The sequence below is a fragment of the Puntigrus tetrazona genome, chromosome 18 (genome assembly GCF_018831695.1).
Source record: "Puntigrus tetrazona isolate hp1 chromosome 18, ASM1883169v1, whole genome shotgun sequence".
NCBI lineage: Eukaryota > Metazoa > Chordata > Actinopteri > Cypriniformes > Cyprinidae > Puntigrus > Puntigrus tetrazona.
The window spans coordinates 4,686,852-4,693,178 of NC_056716.1; the positions used below are offsets into that span (position 1 = coordinate 4,686,852).

The window sequence follows — 6,327 nt, forward strand, 5'->3', positions numbered from 1 at the left end:
TCATATCCCACCTCAATAGCAGCAGTTTTTTTTTGTTTTGCACTTTTAAGTACATTGCACTTATTTTTGGTGTACTTAAATAGTAGATAAGACCACCTAATATAAAGTGTGACCATATTTTACTATATATTTTCGATCACATAAATGCAGCATTGGTGAGCATAAGTGACCTCTTTGAAAGACATTAAAAAACTTTATTAACATTTGATGCCTGCCAAATCCATATATACGCTGTAATTCACAGCAGTAATGTGTTGATTTGCATTTCAAACTATGATATGACACTTTTTGTTACTTGTCGCATGTCTGAACAGCTCAAAGTGAGACGTCACTCGTCTCTGCGAGCGTCTTTGGCTAGGGTTGGCCAACCGTGGATATCTTTCAAGGATAGTTTAAGGGTAGTGCAAAGACCTTCCTCGAGTTTCTGTGCTGCCTTTTAAGGAGCGGGCATGCATGATGGGGCCACGGGCGAGATGTCCTCCTGCTGCACCCATCAAGATCATAAGATCAGCCCTGCTCACGGCGGCTCACCCTGCCTCTCCGGGCCAGGAGCGGGACAGGCCATGACTCAGCGGCAGACAAAGAGGCCGATGACGATGGAGATAAAGGCTCATCGCGTCACCAGAGCGCACAGAGCTGGTGATAATACCGCTGGCCTCTCCCTTCTGGCTCCAGTCTGCTCTGCCCTGCCGCCGGTGCCATCTTGTCTTCATTCTCACACACAAACACACACACACTCACAGAGGCTAGCGACTGACTCTGTACTTTTTTCTCACGACAAAGGGTTCCCCAACCCCCGGACAGACCGCCTCCATAATGCCACGCTCCGCTGCACAGAGAAAGAGAGATAGAAAGAGAGAGATACTGCTCCTGACAGCCATCGCCGGCTGAGACGCCAGTCTCTGCGCTATCATCAGGGCGATGGGGGAGATAATTCATGGAAAACTCTACCAAACGCATCCAGCGCTATTGTTCGCAGATAGTCGGAGATGCTCAGACACAAAAATAGACATGGAGATAACGTCCTTTGCCATGTCGCCAGTCTTTGTTGCATCATCACAGCACGGTTAATGATAATACATCATAATAATCCGCCTCTCAAAGTTTCCTCTTGTGCAATTAGCTAGAAATGGCTAGAATAAATACGTGTGCTCAAAGCAGCGTCATGTATGAACGAGTGAACGTGCCTGGCTCCACGTTACAGAGCTGGACGTGAAAATTGGGGTCAAGTTCAGTTCAGGGGTTGACGACTAGCCTGCTGCCCATGTGTCCTCCTGTTTCCTCTCGCTGGAGGAGGAGAGAGGTCAGCGGTGATGGCTTTGTAACGTGACCCTTGGCTACAGCCTCCCTTCCATCCTGCCACGGTGACAAAGCTCACGTTCCCTTCTCAAGGAAAGCCAGCGAGACCTCGGCGCACTCTTTTGAACTGACCATCGAATTGTTTTGGACGCAGTAACTGTGGAAGTAAGTTTGTTCATATGCTTTACAAAGGAAGCCGTAATCAGATCTATTCGCGGGATTGAATACAGAAGAGGAAGATGCGTGATTGTTATAATGCTTTCTTACTTTAAATATCTGCATCCTTTGAATCTGATCAGACGCGAGGATGGCCGGCTAACTTATCAGATTTGGGTAAACAAATGCATGCTGGGAGAAAACGTGCTGGTTTTAATCATGTCATTCATGTCATACAACTGGCATTAAATTACGCAAAGTTAATAAGGTCTGCCAAATGTAACCAACTCCCTTATTTTTCTTCAGTTTTGATTGTTTTGTTGGAAGATGGAGCAAAAAACAAATAGGTTCCAGAGAAAGTTTGCGCTCGCTTCAAAGAGCTTTGTCAAATCCACTTTGTGGGAACATTTTCTAAAGTAAAATGGATTAAAATAATATTACTTCCATCAATCAAAACAAAATGCATTCATAATGACACAACAAAAAAAGTTTACAAATCCTGAAATGTATAAATCATGTTGATATATTTAATTTCCCAAATATTTCGCACTTGCTTAATACGCAACAATACAACCACAGATCTCGGATCTGAACCTCACTGTCAATTTGAAGAAAAACCCGAAGATTAAATTCTCACATATTTATGATAAAATCCACAATTTTAAGAGATATTCTGTGCAGAAAAACCATCCAATTTTGAAAGAAAAAAGGTATTTTAAAATATGGATACAATAAAGTGCTGTGAAATTTTTTGACTGATAACAGCCTTACAATCATAGATGTTCTTTGATGGTCAGATGAAAATATAGTAAAACATAAGACAGATAGTAAAGAAAGACAAGACAGCATAATCTAAAACACAACCAGGTCTTGCTGATTATTCTCTCTGTTCTCCTGTACTTGTTCTCAGAGAAATGGGGCCGCTAAGGTCCCTGCCAAAATGGTCTTGTTGTTTAACCCACTCTTTTCAAATGAATGAGGCATGTACAATGAAATCTATGAAATTCCATAAACAAAAAGCAGATGGAAAAGGAATGGGGTGAGCAGACAGGACAGGGAACGGCATAGAAGAGCAAATCTAGTGCCAAAGTCTGTTTGGTGTGTATGTGCATACTATCCTAAACAAACTCTATCAAAAACACGATTATAGATCAGTGGCTCCATGCTGACTTTCACAATTTCTTCCATTTATATTCCTATAAGAGTTCCATCTCTTCTCTCTTATACTGGCTCTGCTAGCACTAACCCAATCTTAGCATGCAGTGCTGTCTGCACCACTGCCCCGTTCCCCATTCACCATGTCACAGTGTCCATACTGATCTATAATTAATTTAAAAAGGCTTGTGGCCCAGACCACACTGTTGAAATGCTCTTTGTGTTTGGCTGGCTCACTTCCACACTGTCTGACAAGGATTGTATTTCTCTGCCTGACACGGCCATTGTAATGCTAAAAGCTGAATAATGCACACAGAGAGCTGATGTATCTGAAATAACGGGCTTGTTTTGCAGGAGACGCTCAGTCCAGTCAATTCTGATTTGGTACTTAGAGGCTATAAGGGATATTCAGCACAAATCACAGTGTTAACATAGTGTAAGCTCCGTTCCAAACCCTAGTAAGCTGCTTTAAAGACAGCTAACTACTGTATGTGGGCAGCAAAGACAGCATCCTAACAGTTATGGAGACTAGTAATGACTAATTTCAAAACACATATGCATCAGAGACCAACTTGCAATTTAGCATATGTAAAAATAAGCAGCATTTTAAAAATAATAATAATAATAATATAAAATTTTGGCTAATACCGATAAGATAATTGTTTCCATGTTAAACAATAGTTTTTTATACAGTACAGTAATAGCTTCTAATAATAATAATTATTATTATTAACCATATGAGTATAACAATATTCTTGCATAAATTGAAAAAGTGATCATCATTATTTAATTATTAATTACATTAATTTTATTGAAATAAGTCATTATTTTTATTATGAAATGGTTTATGTCACGCGTGTGGTTAGCAGGAGAGCACACAACGAGCATAAAGGGAACTAAAACGTTTGAATCTACTCAGAGATGAAATAAACAATATAAATACAGGCAGGCAGGTAGACAGGACAAAAATCACACGCACATAAAGACAAGATCGGACAAACCACAGGACTTAAATACACCAGGTAAATCACTAAATTAACTAGACACAGCTGAAGACAATAACGACAATTAACTAAAGTGGGTTAAACGGGGCACATGGCACACGACAAAAACAATAACACAAAGTCCAAAGACGAGACAGTTCATTATTATATATTTACTTAGAATTACTTTATTGTTAAAATATAAACAATATGTGATCATATTGATAATAATATTGATAATAATAATGATAAACTGAATAATAATCAATATAATCAAAAACTATTCAGATTTGTTAAAAAATTCACATTTATTATATAACTAATAATACTACTACCACTACTAATAGATTGTTAGAATAATCACGAAATTTCTGACTAATACAGAAAAGGATATTAATATTCTCCTGGTTGATTATTTATATGTTAAAATTAATGATCAATTTATATTAATAAATGTAAAAAAAGGTTAAAAACTTAAAGAAATAAATGCTAAAAGAGGACTTCTTTAAAAGAGAGCTTTCTTTAAATTATTATTTTTTAATTAACAATATATTTTCCAAATCATGTATAAAATAGTATTTTTTATTACTCTGTACTACGAACACTTATCAGTGCTGAATGAAATATAAATTAGTTTTCTCTCTTTGTCTTCCAGTCCTGTCAGAGTCAGATTCCTGATATTCTGAATCTGTAGCCATAAACTAAATGGGTTTATGATGCTCCATAAGAGATATGCAGGATTATAACAGCCCTCATCCTGAGAATAAGAGAAGGGGAGAGAAGCAGCGTTGATGGCTCTTGGCAGGGCATGATACGGGCAGCGGTGCAGTCACGGGCAGAGTCATCATCTGGCAGCACATTCCTGCCCTATCTGTGCAGTAAACTGGATCTCCTACTTCCTCTTATCAGCTGTCAGGAATTCTCCAACCGAGGCTCTCCCTGCTGCTCTCTCTCACTCTCTTTTCTCCATTGCCTTCTCTCCCTTTGACATAAAGCAATGATGGTTAATGGTCATTAAGATAAGAGAGCGCCGTGGACATCAGACGCCTCTGGGGACTCGCTGGAACCCAAACACGGGAGGGGATGTGTCCCATCATCACCGGCACAACATCTAACCTTCCTCATCCTCCATCAGCCAGCTAGTTGTCATTAGCGTCTAGCAAATAAGTGCTCATTAGACAAGGAAATGGTATTGTGAATGCACCCCCTAAAAATATACATTTGTTAATCATCGGTTTGCCAAACAACTGAACATCATACATAAGTAATATTGCTACAAATATACTGTATATGTGAAAAACTAAAAGTTAGTCATGGAATCTGAATTAAAAAGAAATCAGTATTCATAATTGTCCAACAGTACAGAACATTGTTGAATATTGTATAACATTATTTTTAAGACACTTACATTTAATTTAAGTTGAAATAACTTTGACAGCCAATAATGATTATGCTTTAAAATGCGTCAGCAACCAAATGTAAAGGGATAGTTTGCTCAAACATAAAATAAAAGTTAATGTACTCACCCCCAAGTTGTTCCAAACCTGTATGAATTTTTTAACACGAAAGAAGACATTTTCCAGTTGGTAACCCAACAATTGCTCGTAGCCATTGATTTCAATAGTATTTTTTATCATTAAGTGAAAAACATTGTGGATAGGAAAAAAAAAATCACACTTGATGGCCTTGATAGTTTTAAAAACATAATGGTGTGATAATACTATGTGTCACAAATCTGGTCCATGAACTTCTGTTCATTCACCACCGGAACTCTCTCACCGTATTGACTCCTGCACCACACCACTGTTATATTTCACTACGGACTTCAATTTCCATCATCTTTTGCACTAATGACACACACTGCACTCATCACGCGCTCATTCAACCAGTCACACACCTTAAATAACAGTTTGTTTAGTGTTTAACTCTCCCTGGATTACATTTGCCGATCGTGCTTGCCCTGGATTTACTCTTGTGACTTGCCCTCTATGATAGCTGTATACTGATTTTTGACCCTGCCCATACTTCGACCATGTTTTTTAAACGTGTGCATTTGGATCCGCAAGCCTCTTGTCTCGTCGTCTCTGTTACACTGTGACTAAGTATTTAAAAAAAAAACAGCTTCAAAGTCTCTCATACCTCTTCTTGTCGACTTCCAGACCTCCTCATTAATGACATTCCTACAGTGAGTTCTGTTCTGTTAATACAGAAACACAGAGCAGTAATGACACTTTATTACAAACACCTTCAGGACTTCACTCCACTGATTCAACAGACATTAAACCAAGCCCTTTACGCAACTAAATTGGAACCAGACGCTGACTTTAGATCTGCTGTCTTGTGATATAGAAAACGAGAACAAGAACTTCAAAGCTAACTCCGTATTTAGATGCTAACCACAATGTAATATTACACGACACAGTTTCAAAATTCCCATGCCTCAAATTCTTACAACAGTATGAGCAAGCCAAAGGATTGCTCAGTAGCTTAGCTACATAGTCACACGTGCAGTTAGATACAGTTTGTTCAGCTTATGAATGCTAACAGGTTAACGCAGATCCACAAAACGGAAATCATTTGAGCAATTTTGTCAAATGTCGAAACTTCATGAATAATAAAAAACATCTGCATGAAGTTATTAAATTATTGAATTTGTTCAACTTTTTAAAACCAATGATGTACTCTGCACATGCATATATATTACCATTGAAATGAGTCAGTAAGAAATTAATAC

General features: G+C 38.3%; 1 long non-coding RNA gene across 1 annotated transcript; it reads left to right on the plus strand.

The window, feature by feature from the left end:
- The first annotated feature begins 1,182 nt into the window (after positions 1-1,182).
- On the plus strand, positions 1,183-5,093 carry LOC122323045. Its single transcript, XR_006246939.1, has 2 exons — positions 1,183-1,464; positions 4,249-5,093. It is a non-coding gene; the product is annotated as an uncharacterized LOC122323045 (long non-coding RNA).
- Positions 5,094-6,327: the final 1,234 nt, after the last annotated feature.